The sequence below is a fragment of the Cynoglossus semilaevis genome, chromosome 18 (assembly GCF_000523025.1).
Source record: "Cynoglossus semilaevis isolate Cse_v1.0 chromosome 18, Cse_v1.0, whole genome shotgun sequence".
Classification (NCBI taxonomy): Eukaryota; Metazoa; Chordata; class Actinopteri; order Pleuronectiformes; family Cynoglossidae; genus Cynoglossus; species Cynoglossus semilaevis.
This window is the reverse complement of record NC_024324.1, coordinates 2701048-2718197: the sequence shown is the minus strand read 5'-3', so window position 1 is coordinate 2718197 and position 17150 is coordinate 2701048. Positions and strand designations below refer to the sequence as shown.

General features: G+C 43.6%; 1 long non-coding RNA gene across 4 annotated transcripts in view; it reads left to right on the top strand.

Annotated features, from left to right (window-relative positions):
- LOC103394030 (uncharacterized) overlaps nucleotides 1-17150 on the top strand; it is a 70764-nt gene that overhangs the window by 38437 nt on the left and 15177 nt on the right. For all 4 annotated transcript variants that reach the window (XR_003052694.1, XR_003052695.1, XR_003052696.1 and 1 more), the window contains exon 3: nucleotides 15804-15942. This is a non-coding gene — a long non-coding RNA (uncharacterized LOC103394030). The remainder of the gene's footprint in view (nucleotides 1-15803; nucleotides 15943-17150) is intronic.

Sequence of the window (17150 nt, the reverse complement as noted above, 5' to 3'; positions counted from 1 at the left end):
TCCCTCTACCTCTGGTCCTCCTTGTTGCTCCACTGTCTGCACCCAGAGAGGCCGCTCGTCCTCAGTGTCTCCCTCTTCAGTGCCCTGTGACCCCGGCGCAGCCTCGTGGCCCAGCAGCGGTGGAGAGGAATGTACAAAACACACAAAACAGAGGAGAGTGAGAAAATATGAGTCTGACACCCTGCGAGGGGTCCTGGTGTTTTTCTGCCTTTGGGCTCCGACCCTTTTGAATAGATTGGCCCTAAAAGGCAATAAAAACAGAAATGTTTGTCATTAACTGGAGTCAGTGGCGAGGGATTTAGAAAAAACATGCGTCTCCTCGGGGGCCCTTCATTTTAGAACGCTGTTACATAAAGGTTAAGTTCCCATATTTACGGCACAGATTCTCACTCAGCCATGACTCAGTAACAGAGTTGGTGGAAACTTTACTCCACTTTATGAGAGACTTCCACCTTTTCACGCTACATTTTTCAAACCAGGACGGGTAGACTTTGGGGCTAATAAATAAGATGAAATATTTGTGCTTGAAATTCTCTGAGAAAATATAGAGAATTTAAAAAAATTGTTGCAAAATGTAGCAGGTTTTATAGCGACATTAATGTTAGCCTGAAGTGAAATAAGATAAGATTCTGCTACAACCTCTCATACATTCTCATACTGCCGATATTTATTAGCTAAAATATAGTCATATTTAATATATGAAACATAAATACCCAGTATTTAGTATCCATCAGGGTCGACCGTACCCTCTTCAGTCCCGATATCCTTATGTTTGTGTGTGAACGTTAGTAGAAGCTCTGACCTCTTCCTGATGTTCTCAGTCACATGGTCACACGTCACAGTAGGTTCATTTCCTTCTGCATCATTAGCCGAATCAGCCACAGATCAGAGGATCAGTCTCAGCTCTGTGACGCCTGGCCTTCAGCAGCGACGGTGCCAGGGCCCCAGTTTGACCCACCTGATTGTCACACTTGTGTTTCAGCGACCTGAATGGCTCCTTGTGCACGGCGTGAGTCTTTGCTTTATTTGGCCTTCAGCCGTCATCATTTATATCAGCAGCACAAATGATCCACAGTGGCCGAGGAACACGGCCATAAAAGTCTCAGATTGAGCTGCACACGTTTTAATGCCGACTGTGATTGTGAATTACTCCTAACCGGGCGCCAAGGCCTTCTTTTAAAACCCCCCGGTTCAATGTTCACTCTGTTTTTCACCCCTCTCACTTGTTCATTCATTGTGCGCTGCCCGGGCACACCTTCCCCAGTGAGTGATTTGCCTCTGGATCGCTCTTGTATTCTGCAGCGCAGCCGACTGTTCATCATTCTGTCAGCGGTTACTGCGGGATAATGCTTCAGTGTCGAGAGCAGTTTTATTTTAAATTCAGACGACATTACAAAAGCCCGCCTGGATGCAACAGAGGGGAATTCGAAGAGAGCGACGAAAATCCGCACTTCTGCACTCGACGCAAGGACAACGAGGTCGTACATTCCAAACTGACGGCACACCGGACGAGGTCTTGCACTCAATCATCCCCTCCACTGAACAATAAGGCGTGTACTGTACTGTGGAGGACTCCGTCCACAGATGAGATCAGCCTGGAGTCAATAACTGCTGGTGTTGAACCTGAGCCTCAGCTTATGTCAGGCAGACGTGCTTTAGCCCGGTGATAACGTTCTCTGACAGCCAGAACGTCGACGTGATGCTTAAAGGGAACTGACTCGAACATTGGACGGATGTGTTCCAGTCCCACGCTGACCTTGACCTTCTGAACTGGCAGGAGAAATGACGAGAGATTTGAAAAAAAAAGTCGCTCAAAATTACGTATTTTCAACAGCGACTTTTCATCCCTGAAACTCAACTATTGTAAAGGATTATTTTTTTAAAAAGTTGCTCAAAATGTTGTATTTTCAACAGCGACAGCAACTTTTCACCCCTGAAACTCAACTATTGTAAAGGATTCACATAATATTTTAGCTGATGATGTCACTGATATTTTTTATTTAAAAAAAAGAAATCACTGGAGACAATGATTTGCAAGGATAAAGTTAGCAACAAATTTTGCTGAACATAATTAACGGCTATGAACAACATTATTGAGTCACGTGACCACAGTGAGCACGGTTAGTGATGATGAATGGGTTTGAGCGTGTGTGTGTGTGTGTGAGATTTAGAGTCTGAGCTGTGATTGGAGTGTGATGAGGCCTGATAATGTGTCGACACTCACATGGTTCTGTTGAGAGATTCTCCGCTCGGCTGCGTGTGTGATAAGACCTGCAGTTGGCAGGGTGACAGACGGAGGCGCATCGACCCCCGTGTTCTCCGGCTGATTGGAGAGCGGTGCATGTGCACGTTGTGTGTTTGTGTTTTACAGGGACATGTGAGCACATGCAGCTTTCATCAGGACACTAATCCTGAGGTGCTCCGTAGCTGCAGCTCTGCAGGGAGTGAACCTGAGACCATGACGGTGTTTAGGTTCCTACGTCTGTGGCATTTGAAGGAGCAGGTCATTTATTCAGATTTATTTCCGTGCATTTTCACGAGTTACGATACTCAGTAATAGAATCTTATCTTTTTTTACGTATTATTTGAAACTTTGAAACTCGATACAAATTAATTTTCATTTACGCTCCGCAGCTTCCACAAATCAACATGGTTAGGGTATGTAACAGAGTGGGGGTGGGGGGGTAATAACAGTGACACTGCCCTTTGTTTGTGATTTCACTTTTATGACTACGGCTAGGCTAGGTCAAATTCCAAAGGATAGACTTTAAATAAAAAAAGAAAAATCTGTGTGTTAGCGGGAGGGGCGGGATCAAAGATTGCTAGCTTGACGAAACCACTCTATTTAGGTTTATGTCTACTGCAGGGGGCAGTAACACACATATGAAATATTGCCGTACTAAGATATGCAATGGTTTTGCAGGTTAGTTCATATCCTGCCCTTCATTATTATGGGATAGTATTTCACACTTCATCCGTGCGACAACATTCTCCTGCAGATCAGGTTTCCTCCCAAACAGTAGCTTTTATTTCCAAATGTCTCTTTCCTGTGTGTGTGTGTGTGTGTTTTAATAAAACACACTCCCCAGTGCGTTTTTAATGTCACCTTTAATCACATGCCCTGCGTTGGCCAGTCGGAGCAGAGAGCACTTCTGTTTTTCTTTTGAACGAGTCGGTTGTTGAGTCTGTGTTTGTTCGTTTCATCGTGTTTCAGCTGCGTCTGATTTTTAAGCCAGGCCAAAGTGACACGTTTGATTTTTATTTGTTTTGTCTGGGAAAAATGAAACCACGACAAACGCCAAAATTCTTTTGTGTAAAACACAGAGGAGCAGTCGTAACGTCTGTGCCGTTAATTCAGACAAAACTATTTTACGAGTCGTTTCCTGCGACAGGATGGGATTGAGTGTAATAATAACATCAACTTCAACGCTCCTCGTTTTCATAATCTGCCTCCTCTGGAGTTTTCCGCTCACTGTAGTCGGTCCTGCCCTTGATGCTGTGAGCGCCTGTGTGATGGATGCTGCACATTTGCACATTTGGAGCTGGGCTGAATCTGGACTGAATATCCAGGGAGTGGGAAACAAAGCATGGAGAGAGAGAGGAAAAAAACATGGTGGTTTTTGGCTTCGCCGTGCTCTGCTGGTTATTTATGGAGAGGATCCATCCGTCCTTTTGTGCTCTGTGGGCAGCAGCGACGCAGGAGGAAGGGGGAAGATTCTGGGAAGCCGAGCATCCAAACGGAGGCACCAGCGCCTCACCCTCCCTCCACCTCTCCCCCTCCCAAAACTCCAAACATGCCTAGGATTTTGGAGGACGGGCTTCCAGTGCCTCTGGCCTTCACATTGTCTGGCACAAACCAGCGTTTTTATATTCACACACAGGAAACAAACGCAGTTTTAACAGGGATTCCTGACCTTTCTGCTCCCCTAACTCACCTTATTGTTGCAGAGCAAACACTCCTGCGCCAGCTGACCTACTTTCTGGCATCTTTCGACTGCACTGCGCAGCATATTAGCCTTTTTTTTCTCCCTCCCTCTCTCTCTTTACTTTATTTTTAGTCAGCTATTCTCATATTCTCCATGGCTTTAATCCCCCTGCGGTGATACCTGCATGTGCATGTTTTCTCCAGTTAATCCTGCAAATTCAGACGAAAGCACAATTATGTCCTGGGGTTTGAGCAAACATCAGGAAGAAAAGGCGACAGTTCACTGTAAGGCATCCGCGCCGGGGTCTTTGTGTTAAAAAATACCTCCAGTTTGACTCAGGTTCTGGTTTCCTGCACGCCCCTGCTGACCGAGGTGAACGGTGCAGCGTTGAACCCAGGGCAGGGCGGAGTCTCGGCCAGTCTTGATTGCTTAACACTAGATCGGGAGCAAGGAGCGGGACAAATTTAATTGTGGCTGTTCCGAGGAGTTTGATTGCTCCCGGGGTTTTCTGTTGTCAGGATACGGAGTTCTGCTGTGGCTGAGGGAGTAAAGTGAGCCTCTGGTTTACTCGCATCTGGTTTTGGTGGTGGACGTGAAGAGACATGAAGAGAGTTGGGGGAAAAATATATCTGGTCCTGGCAACGCAATGTTTTAGACAGACAACAATCAGTCAGGCTGTAGGTGAAACCACAGTGGGAACCACCCAGGAGGGCCCACGGTCGGACGACAGCGCTCCGAAAAGAAGGTTATTGGAGCATCGAGCTCAGGATCAGGAGTTCACTGGTTTCCATATATATGTGTTGGTACCATAGTTGGTACCATGGGTGGTACTTATCATTGTGTGTCAGGGCACCAGTTGTGAGGGAGTTGAAATAAGAAGTGTCTAGTAAGGAGGCATTTAATGTTGCGTAGCACTTGTCATGATATTTTGAGCATATTATCGCACATTTTCCCCCATGAGTTACTTGTTTACTCTTGTACAGGATGCTAACCAATGACAGTGTTGTTTTATTATTATTTGTCATTATTTACTCCACAAAACTTGTGCTGTTTTACTCACGTGTTCATTTGCTCATTATTTACTCCACATATCTGTTTAAAACCTGTGCTGTTTTACTCACGTGTTCATTTGTACTATTGCTCAAAAAACACAAAGGAACAAAGTTAATCCGAAATTTAGCATCAAGCAAATGTCAGGCTAATTAAAGCAGTGAATTCAAACCCTTTACTTTCCCCTGACTTGCTTTTCTACTCTGTAAACAAACCGTTGAAGTCGTCTGTACTGTGGTACCGTGGCCACTGGAATATTCTTTCATTCAAGTTTTATTGTAGGAACATTTTTCTCCGTGTTCCTTCGTCTTCTTCGTTTTTTGGTTAAAGTGTATTTTGGACAAATGGCCACAATGAAAACATTCAACTCCCTGCCTCGTTAGCGACACAAAACAGATGTTAACAACAAAGGCAGTGAGTGTGAGCAGACAATAATCGATGCGACGATCAAACCTCAGCGACAGTATCGACCCAGACACCAAAGGGTCCAGGGATTCGTGCTCTCACTCTTGAAGCTTCTGTCTTCCTTTTTTTTTTTCCTCGACCAGTGCAGCCAAACCTGTGGTTCGTAACTCCATCCAGTTTCTACTTTCTTCCATGCAGAGTGGTTTTGTCAGAACACCACGCCCCCCCCACATGCAGTCAGACTCAATCTGAGTAAAGAAACACACTCGTGCAGTCGTTGATCGGGGGCCTTCACCTTCAATGTGAATCATTTTTGTGTAAAGTTGAGACGTTTTTCAACTTTTCAGGAACATTTTTGGGGCATGACTGACACGCTTCTTCTTTCATTTATTTGTGGAATTTTTTTACCAAACATCAGGTTGACCAGAATTATTCCGTTTACGTCACGTGGTCAGATATACAGCACAGAATTTATGAAGCAGAGGTGCGTTTGTTTACGTACCAGCACATACCTATGACACAGCCGTGGTTGGCTTTGAGTGATTGCACAACCAGATACAGTTTCCATACTGACCACACGCACGCATGTTAGTCCCCGTCCAGTCTTATCGCCGTCATGTTGACAGTGTTACGCGGTGGCATTGATTACACCGAGCTAAGTATAGGCCGAAGTCATGGTGATATGGACTGTAATTATGGAGGGAAATAAACACACGCAGTGTTTTCAGCAACGGCAGTTTTGTGTCGACGTAAACGTAGCTGCCGTGGAAACGGTGCATCCTGAAGAAAAAAGCTACAGTGCAGCCAGAGGTGAGGTGAAATTCACCAGATTAAAAGGGAATAAATATAAGTCGGCTGTTTATTACAGTGCTCACAGTAAAAAAACCTCGTTGGCCAAATCTGCTGGGTGTGTTTTGGCCGTAGATCGTGTATAAAAAATGGCCAAAATTCTCTTCTATGCAGACGATGTTTGCAGTGTGTATGAGTGGAGAAAAGATCGGAACTGGATTTGGAATAACGGCAGTGGAATTTAGCTTGAACTCAGTCACCTGTAGAGGGAGCAGTAACAAATTTGACCTGAGGAATAACGTTTGTAATCTACGGTTGTCATGTAGCTAACAGTACGATGATCTGTCAATCACATGCAGCGACCAATCCCATTCACCCTCCCACCTTTAACCGCTAATTTTTTACATTTTCACTCAGTGTGATTATAATCTCTAAACCCGACCTCGTACTCTGTCCAGTTTTTATATACGGTCGATGGGTTTGACGACGTCCAGAGACACTTGACATCAGAAACATCTGAAGCCGTTTATCTGAATAACTGTGTGGTTTTCTCCAACAACCTGACATGACAGAAAACATTTCTACTATTTACTTTTTTACCACTTTGGTTCCATGTGAAGCCCACATTTCCAAAGCACAGATGCAGGAGATGAGATGATAAAAGATTTCTTTCTTTTTTTTTCTTTTTTTTTTTTAACTACAGATGAAAAAGTCATTGGTGGAAGAATGTGCACAGGCCTGGATGCCTGACTGAACCCACCATTTGTTTTTGCTATCGAGCTCATCTGGGCGCAGGAACCTGAAGTGATGTTTATATTTGTATTCCACTGGCTGGAGGAAGCGGCTCTGATTTTAATGCGGGCGAAATACGTGCCCAGCTGTAAATCACTGCATATTCCCTGTCATGGTCGGAATTCACCCGCGGAGCTCCAGCTGCATTTATGTTGATTCCAGGGCTGTCAAACCGATCACATCTTTAATCTGAATCATCACTGGGAGCTGTGGATTAGCCCTCATTAATTATAATTAGTCAAGATAAGTCTACATTACTTATGTAGACTAAATAAAGGATTATTAAGCGATTAAAATGTTTATCTATATACAATTAATCGCAATTTATCGGTGATGAATCGAGATATAAAATATAGATCAAATCTCATAGTTTAAATACAGAGTAGCTGGAACAGAAGGATAAATATCAACAGGTAGATGTCAGTGTTTCTCACCTGTTTTTATCTGTAACTCATTCAAATTATGGAATTATTAATATGCAAAAAATTCCAAAGAATAAATTAAAAATGTTCAGTCCTGAACGATCCATCTGGCTGTTCAGTGTCAGTCAGACTCTGACCGTCCATCCTGATCTCAGTCAGGCTGATCTGACACAAGCCGGGCCGCTGACCTGAGGTTGAAGCACCCACAAACACACTGGGAGTTCAGCATTTTTAAGCTTGGATGGAAAAACCGTTTTTAAGTCCATTTATTCTCTGAACTTTTTGATCCAGGGTTTTTTTTTACCTGAAGCTTCTTCTCAGACGAGAACGTCTTCTTCTTTGTCTCAAGTCTGCGTTCACCACTGACAACGAGGCTGTTACACCAAAGTCCATTCTTGGCTACAAATATGGATTCCACGTCCACCACTACACCTGGGGCAAAACCATTTCCCCCAGTTTGCCTTCCCAAGTGGGCGGATGTAATAAAAACAGCAGGATTCTGACGGACGCTGCAGGGAATCCAGCGTTCCTTTATGACCTGAAGTAACCTGCATGCTCAGACTGCTGCTGCTGCTGCTGCTGCTGCTGATGCTGATGCTGCTGCTGCTGCTGCTGCTGATGCTGCTGCTGATCTTAAACCTCAATCTTCACAGATTCACCTTGTAGTTATTTCACTAAACCCATGAACAGGGTCACATTAGGTTTCAGCTGAGGGGCAGAGATTGTTTGTGCGTGTGGGCGGTGTCTCTCCAGAGCATTTCTTAATGTTCAGACTTTAAAATATGTTTACTTTGTTCTTCTTACTTGATGTTTCATTAATTCCTCCCTGGAGGAAATCATGTAAATTCACTCCCAGGAAGCTGAGAGGAGTCTGTTTGATGTGCGTCGTCCTGAAGACAGAACATTGTTGAAACTCTCAGGATGTTCTTGACTGGACTGACCAGATAAACACACACACACACACACACACACACACACCAGCAGCAGCACCAGGACTGGGACACAGCTGGAATCCACAGCTTCCCAAATACCAAAATTGGTCTGGCTCAGTGACGGCCCACACAACCTATTTCGTTTGGCCCAATTACAGCAAAGAATTATGGGTCCGTCAGTGGCCCATGTATTGTATCAGGAATGTGGGCCACAAGTTAGACCAGAAATCTGTCCAACAAAAAAAGGCTGTAGCTTTAGTTTAGAGAAGGCTGAGATGTGGCCCACAGTCTGGATCACAGATGTGGCCCACAGTCTGGATCACAGATGTGGGTCACCTAGGTCCGTGTTGATTGGTCATCATGGGATTTTAACACCCCTCTGGATCACAGATGTGGGTCACAGTCGTGTGTTGATTGGTCATCACGGGATTCTAACACCCAGGTTACCATCCGTCTTCTTAGGATTCTTGGGCTGCTTTTCTGGCTGTAAGGCGTGAGCACCAACCGCTGTCCCACAGTTCGGCCTCTTCAGTTAACCTTTGACCTGCGCCTTGGTGTTTTTACTTTTGGAAGGATGTTCTGCGTTGAGCGTTTTTGTCTTTTCAAACTTATTAATAGTTACTAATTTGTAACTATTTCTGGAATTTTTTAAAACTTTGCAAAAGCACAGTGTCTGTTGTTTGATTGCAGTCTGTGTTTCTGTCCTGCTCTGAGTTTTTCCTAGCTGGTTGTGAGTTGACTTTTTATTTGCTGTGACAGAACATGTTATAATCACATGATCCACAGGAGCAGCACCGGCCTCCAGCCTCAGAAACCTTCACAGAAACTGCTGCTGATGTCTGACGTTACAGAGGACAGTGGAGATGTCTGTTGTGTCTACACGCCTGTATTTTCACACACACACACACACACACACCCAAAATACCCTTTTATCAGAGCAGCCTCTTTCAGCTAAACCAGGCTGTTGTTTGGACAAACCCATGTTGTGTTTGTTTCCGTGGAACAATAGTCGGTTTATCAGCACGGCTTCCTATTCACACATTACGCAACACTGGTGCTGAATGTGGGCCAAGCTGTCAGAGCTACGAGTCTGGTGACACACATATATTATAGCCCCAGCTGCGTTGTTCTGTTGGTGTTTCCCCCCCCCCCCCCCTCCTCTCTTGATGACAGCCTGCAGGAGTGTTTACTGTACATCAGTGTCGTTCCCATCGTGGACCGACTCGCTCTGCGTTTGGAGCTATGGAAAAGATTGAAGCTGAAGTCCACCACAGGATTTCTTTTGTCTGCACCACAATATGTTTGGTGTTTTTTTTTTCTCTCAGCAGAACAACAACAATGGGAGAATTCCTCCTTTTAGTCCAGCTTTTATTTTATCTCCTGACAGGGTTTTTGTATCTGCTCTTCCTCTTCCCCTCTGTCCCTGGGCGATGGTGTGGCGTTTGAGGCCAGATCTATTTCACGCTGACAGCTCTGTGAAGGTGTGGTACAGTAACAGCACCACCATCACCTCCTTCTCCACCACCACCACACCCTGCTGTTATCACAGGGCCTTGCAACAAAAGAGCTGCGTTTGGGAATCAAATTCTGCAGGACTGAGTCGGCTCTGAACATCAGGCCTCGGTTTTTTTCTGTCTGTTTTTAATCGGTGGACAAAATTTGAACTAAAGGAAGAACAAATGTTAACTTAAAAAAGCGAAAATATCGTTCAAGTACCCCGACAGTTGCTTAACATTAAGCAAGAATATCGTAAAATTGGTGTAAAAAAGCTGAAGCTGAAACCTGTCTAAAATGACCCAAAAACTGTCTTTTAAAATATGTATTAATTGTCGATTACTTTACGTTATATTTGGTTAGTCTGAAAAGTTGAAAGTCTGAAGGTTTGAGAGACAAACAGTCGAAAAGATTCAAGAAAGACTTTTTCTGGCGGTCAGTTATTATAAAACTATCGTTTCATTTCAATTGTCTTCTTTGGAGATATATATATATATATATATATATATATATGTTTACTTTTGCAGATTTATTGATGGTAATAAGTTTTGTCTTTTGCTGCAGTTCTGTTCTGCAGAGGTTAAATGTGCTCTTTTGGACAGTTGTCACTCACGGAGAAAAAAACATGGAAAACATGTCCAATGTCCACAGTTTCAGTTTCTCCAGTCAGTAATTCTCTCTCTCTCTCGGCCTCTGTCACGTGTTTGTGTTTCTACTGAAAAAGTAGAAGAAGAAAAAACAGCCCCTGTTTTTTTTCTCCTCTCAGCAGGAGACCAAGGGCAGCAGGATTCTTGAGGTTAACTGAAAACAGCCCCTGGTTTTTTTCTCCTCTCAGCAGGAGACCGAGGGCAGCAGGATTCTTGAGGTTAACTGGGAACTGTTGGAGGCTTTTTGTGCCGTTGTGGACATTTTTGGTCCATGCAGTAATCAGACTGGACCATGAGCCTCGGTTTGATCCTCACAGGTGTGAGAACGTTTTACAAAGACTTGATTTGGAAAGTTCTCAGACGCAGAATTAAAACAGTTCAGAGTTCAGAGTTCCTCTTCTCTTTGCCAAAAAAACTTGAACTGATAAATGTTCATCTGAAATTCAACTCGCTTCATAAATTACATCTCCTTGTCATTCAGACGTGTTGTTGACTTTTCAAAGACCTTCAAGGCTCAGTAGTTCAGACATGCCGGGACTGTGAGGATAACATTTGGCGTCTAAGCTGCTTCTCACGCGCAGACATGACAGGAAGTGACATCTAACACCCGCCTGACGTGCGGTGGAAGCACAAGACTGTCCCTGAGCCGATCGGATGGATGTTAAAAATATATATATTGGTTGTATTTTTTCTCCTAAAGTGATTTTCTCGGTTTGCAGTGTAAGCAGGGCGTCATCTGTAAAGAACTTTAGTTGGATATGTCAGAAAATGTCTGTTAACAAGTTATTATGAGTTTGATTCTGTTATTATTAACTTTTTGTGACGGTAACATTAAGTTATTATGAGTTTGATTCTGTTATTCTTGGCTCTTGGCTCCTCCCTCCGACACCTCCCCAAATATGAGGCTCCACTGAATCCACTGGCACCTCCTGAGTGTTGGTAAAGGTCATGAAAGATTATGAATCTCGTGCAGCTTCAGGCGTTTGAAGTTAATTTGAATCCTAGATCAAACCGAGTCGTCTGTCGGAGTATTTCCTTCGTATACACATCATGTGAAAACACATGCACACTCGTCACACCCTCTTCTTATATCAACTTGTGGCGGCCGCCTTTGTTTGCTCCTTTACATTTGGCTAAGAGTTAGCTACTCATTAGCTCCTGCCTGATGTGCAGTGTGGGTTTGCTACCAGTTAGATAAAAGCACGTTTGTCTTTACCTCTTCAAAAAGCTTTCTTTTCAAAGCTTAACTTACGTTTCTCCGTCTTTTGTTTCCAAGAACCAGGTTTTACTGCCGTTCTGTTTCTCTGCCAAAAAATCCAAGCTGCATGTGGAGGATTAACTTCTCCCAGCAGGTCTGGCTCTTAGGTTTTTTTTCCCTTAAACTCAGCTCTTCTCTCACAGCTTCTTACACATTAACACACGGAATCAGGAAATGAAAGTTACCTGCATGTGTGTGTGTGCAGGACTGTGTCTGATTATGTCGCCGCTGCACCACAAACAACACCAACCGCAAACCAACCCCACTTCTCGGCGTCTTCCTGGACATTTCGCAGAAATCCAGACATGAGACTTGAGTGTCGTAGAAAGTGGGTCGCGGTTGTGTGTTGTCTCACTCTGCAGTCCGGCTCCAGTCCCAGCGGCTCTACGGCCCCCGAGGCCTTCTTCTCTGCTGCTACATTTAGGTTACAGCCCGTAGGATGGGATGGATGTGTTTGAAACCGAGTCTGTGTCCTGTCACAGACATAAAGAAAAAAAAAACAATGAAATATTGGTCTGTGGTTTCAAAGGAAGGGAGCAGGGAGAGTTTGTCTCCCCTCCTGGTCCAAATCCTGAGACCAGAACAGACTCACCGTTGTTTCGCTGATGTCTGGACCGTTCGCCCTCAGACAGACTGATGCTTTTGTTTCAATGAAGAAAAAAAAAAAATCCAAATCTCTTCTTTTGAATTTTCAAGGCACATATATGTGGACAACAACATGGAGAAACAAACAAAAAGAAATAAAACTACAAATCTATGCAGTTTTCAATTGGGAAAAATATTGAAATTTAATACCGCTGTACACCCTGTGGTTCCCTGCCCTCCACTTTGAGCACCATACCTGTAATTCTAAATATGTTAGTCAGTAATAAAAGTAATAAAAATACTTGGTAAATAAAGTTAAACTAGCTTAAACAACAATAAATAAATAAATAAAAATAATTATTAAGTATTTCTATGTATTGACCTTCGACCTGACAGACAACGACCTTTAAATTCCCTATTTGTTCCGATCTTCTGTCGACACACAGCCCACTTTAACCAGGGTTTTTTTTTTCCATCAGTTAGACGGCGTCTTTGTGTGCGCCGTCGTTGACTGACAGGACGGAGACAGAAACATAATGAAGTGCAGTGACGAGACAATGTGACCGTGTGAGGAGATGAGGACGGAAACGGGACGGAGCCTTTGTTTTTTACTGTCAAGAACCGTCTGAGAAACTCTGGGTTCTGAAATTGTCTTTTCCATTGTGGGGGAAAAAATGATGGGTTGGCAGAAGCCGTTGTTCCCGCTGTCAGCTAATCTGCTAGTTATCAGGGCTGTAAAATCCAGACCAGAGGCTTTTGTCTTTAAATGGCACACTTTGTCCAAACAACAGACGAGACACAGTGCATGCAATCAGTGTATTATTAGAAGACCCAGAAAAGGGACAAAACTGAAGTGCTTTTGGGCAAAAATGTTTCTTCGCAAGTCAATTATTTTTTGTTAATAGTTTTGGTCTCAGATTAGTCTCGAGGTCTGGGTCACATCAGAGACCGTTTTCTAATTACAGCCTTAATGACAAGCTTTTAAAATGTGTAAAAAAAACCCCAAAAACCTGGAGACGTTTGTGACAGGAAACGTTGTTGTTCAGTTTATACGCTGTTAATTTGTTACATGACTGTCGTCTCTGACCTAGAGGTGAACTGAGGTCAGTCAGGAATCAGGCTAATCATGACTGTGTCTGTGTGCAGTTTACACTGAAACAAGATCCTGGTGTTTCCTAAACATTCACATGTTTAGGGGGCGCCGTAGGTGAGACAGTGATAGACCGTGGTGTGAAGCTTAAGTCCATAAGATCCAAGTTGATCCATGTTAGCAACAAGAGAGACCGTGTTGTTCATCATCATCAAACGCAACGTTCAGATCAGATGATGACGCTGATTTGTTGATTTTTTTAAAAAACACCATGACCTCTGTTTTCCCCTGTGTCCAGTCATGTCCAGTAAATGAGCACCAGAGAGTCAGGGTCAGCGACCTCAACCGCTGACCTGAAACAGAAGAAAGTTCAGTCTGTAAACATTGGTGTGTCTGTGTTGAGAGAAGAGAAAGTGAATTCCAAAAATGATGACGATGCGACCATACGCTGATGACGTTTGATTTAGTTTTCAAAGTTCGACCGTGTTCAAAATTATGCGGTTATAGGCTGATGATATTTGATTTATTTATTTGTTATTTTGTTACTTTCAGCCTCCAATCTAATGTCCTGCTAAAGGTGTCGATGTCAAAGACCTTATGGAAAAGCCAATATCGCAAAAACACGTCTCATTCAACTGGACCAAAAATAGCCTAAAAATACGTCAAGAGCTAAAATTGGTTTGAAGCAGTGTCGTTAGCTACCTAATACACAACAATTTAGCATTTGTGTTCACGACAGGAGAAATGCCTTTCATTTTTTAGTCTGTTTACTTGCATGTAGGCTAGGCTAAAAGGTTCGTTGCCTTGTTTTTCATTGTCTTTTGTCTCTGATGTGAAAACTCTGAAGGACCATATTTTAACAAGCTCGGTTCCCATGCACCGCTCTGCCCTCCCTGCAGTCCACTTACAGGAACAAGGAGCACTTAAAGAAAGAAAAACCAAGAATCCTCGTGGTCATCCAGACCGAGTTGGAAACCAGTTCCTCAGCTCTGGATGTGCCACTCTTATCCCTGCCCTGCCAAACAGCGGTGCCCGCAGGTTTTCGGTGTTATTGTTGGAGAAAGTAGTTATGCAGCAAATCTCCACTAGTTAATGGAAGCCTCTGAATTTTTAATAAGTAGTTGCAGCGTCCAGAAAGATTGAGAACCGTACTCAGAGTGAGGTAATTTGCTCATTTAAATTCATCCTCTAGTTGGATTTAATCCGTCTCGTAAATGCAGTTTGCACTGGATTTAGGAAAGTCGGGGATTACGGAGGATGGTCGTTGGCAACTCTGCTGGTTAAGGAAAAAGACACAAATCCGTGGAGTTGGATAATGAAGTGACTTGTCAGTCAAGAAGTGTTAAATATCCGGAATCTTTGGGTTGCTAGAGTCTTTCCAACCTTTCGTCATGCGGAGACATTTTCCAGCGCAGTTTCATCTTCCAGACATTTTACATTTTGATTTAAAAAAAAGCTGTTGTGGATGTGGGAGGTGCATGAATAGACACAGTTAGTGTCTCACTAGTTAACATGTCGGCACCAAAATCGCACTGACGTCTCTGCGGTGTAACAGTAACTCATTCACGTTCAGCAGAACAGACATTCACACAGAGTTAACATCGCGGCGTTAAAAGGATCAGTTCCAGAAAAACGTCTTCTCCTTCGACGTCGCCCTGACGTTACGGCTCTAAACACCTGCTCCTCTAGAGGGAAACGCTCACAAAAACCTCTTGCCTCTGCACCTCCACCGGAAAATAAAACAGTGCCGTTGTGGACCCGCGGGATTCCTACGGCCCACACACAGAGGAGCAGACTCTGGTGCGGAGCCAGGGCGGCTCATTAGGTACAGAGGCTGTAAATCCAATCGCTACGTGCAACGTCAGCGTTCATGCCGTGGCAAATAAAAGTGCGGTTAGCTTCGGTTCACAGTGTCATATGTTGAACGTGAGTGTGAGTGAGGTTGTTTTTTTAACACCTAGCATTAACTGCATCTTTCCTTCTCACTGCAGAGATGAAATAATAAAGTGGGATTTCCACTTTGTTTCCAGCAGTAACAGAGCTCCAGTTAGCCTAGCTTAGCACAGCCAAAGCCACGTCTGGTCTTTATTTTTTACAAATGTAAAGTTTTTACTTGGCATAAAATCAACATTTTTGCATTAACATTTAAATACTGTTTAATAATAGAGTTTAAAGAGAGTTTAAACCAAAATTGCTAATAGGCAAAGAAGAATATATGTAGGAATAGCTAAGAAATTGCCGACAAATCTAGCAAATAAAACCTGAATTTTTGTCAGTGTAAATGTAATTTTGATATTTATTTAAATTCTTTATTAAAACAGATAATGTAGGTATTTATAGCTATTTCTGGAAATCAGCAGAAAAATCATGGAATAGCAAAAATAATTTCACTATTTTCTTCTTTTTCTTTCAGCTTTGTCCCTGAAAGAGTAGGCCTCGCTCTTACTGCGTCTGGAGGGTGGAACTCACAGAGTCGATGGGTTTGACATTAAAGCACCAAAGCTGCAGGAGGAGTGGCCTACGACTAATTGAGTGATACAATTGGTGTTCAGGTCAGTACAATAATCTGTGGAGATTAATTTGCTTCTTCTAAATTAACCACAGTGACACAGAACTACAGACCCCAGGTCTGTAGTTCTGTGGTGTCTGCAGGTGTTCTGCAGGTGTCTGTAGGTCATGTTGTTGATAAGAACTGGCCCAGGTTGGTCTGGATGTGACTTTTAGTTAATGATGCTGAACAGGTCTGTCTGGGACTAAACCCTGGGCGGGTCACAAAGACACAGGTCATGAAAACCACAGCCATGATTGTAGTCTTGAAAACACAGTTTATCCTAGTTTTTAAATCTCACATTTCCCTGTAAATGAGGCACAAAGGCCTTCACTAAAAGGTCAGTAAATGTCACGGGTTAATCTGGCCGAGGTGCTGACGCGGGCTAAGTCTTACAGTCCATACAGTAGGGCTCAGACAGGTCTAAACCTGCTGTGGCCGTTTCAGGTAAACCCAGTGTCAGACGTGGGAGCTTGAAAGATGATCCCTCCGTGCGCTGCCATCTCTTTAGCCCGGGATTGAGCCAAGGAAAAGGGGGAAGTGTCTGGTTTCCAGTGTTTTTTAAACGCAACACAGAGAGAGTGTGTGTGTGTGTACACCGAGTCCTCGTTGCACTGAGGCTCTGTGGGAAAGCGAGGAAGAAAATACCCCCAGCGGAGAGAGCGTAACCTGAGAGTTGAAACACTTAAAGCACAGAAGAACTCAGGTATTTCCCCCGCCTTGTTAAAATCAAATCCTCGGGGACGGCACGAGGGCAACATATGTCACCGCGCAACTCAACGAGCGGTTGAGTCATTAGAGCAAAGACAGAAAAAGACTTGGGTCAGTTGGAGATCAGTGTTCCTGTTTCCTCTTCTGACTTATTTACGCTCGTAAAAAAACGCACACACGTGGACATTAATCATGGAGAATACGATGCCATCCAACGGTTAATTAACCCTCGCATGGATGGACTTTGAAACCAGCCAATCAGGAGTCGATCTGGGTCCATGTGGTTTTCAAGAAAAAACAAAGCGATCCCACATAGGGATGTCCATTATTAAGTTTTTGCTAATATCCGATATGCCGGTGCACTTAATTTCTGATTCCAATATCAACCGATACCGATATATCCTCCAAAACCGTAGTAAACATCTTAGTACCCCAAAAGCATTCCAGTATTTTGGCGAAAAACCCAGGAATTGCGTTATCGGATCTTCATTATCGGAGGCA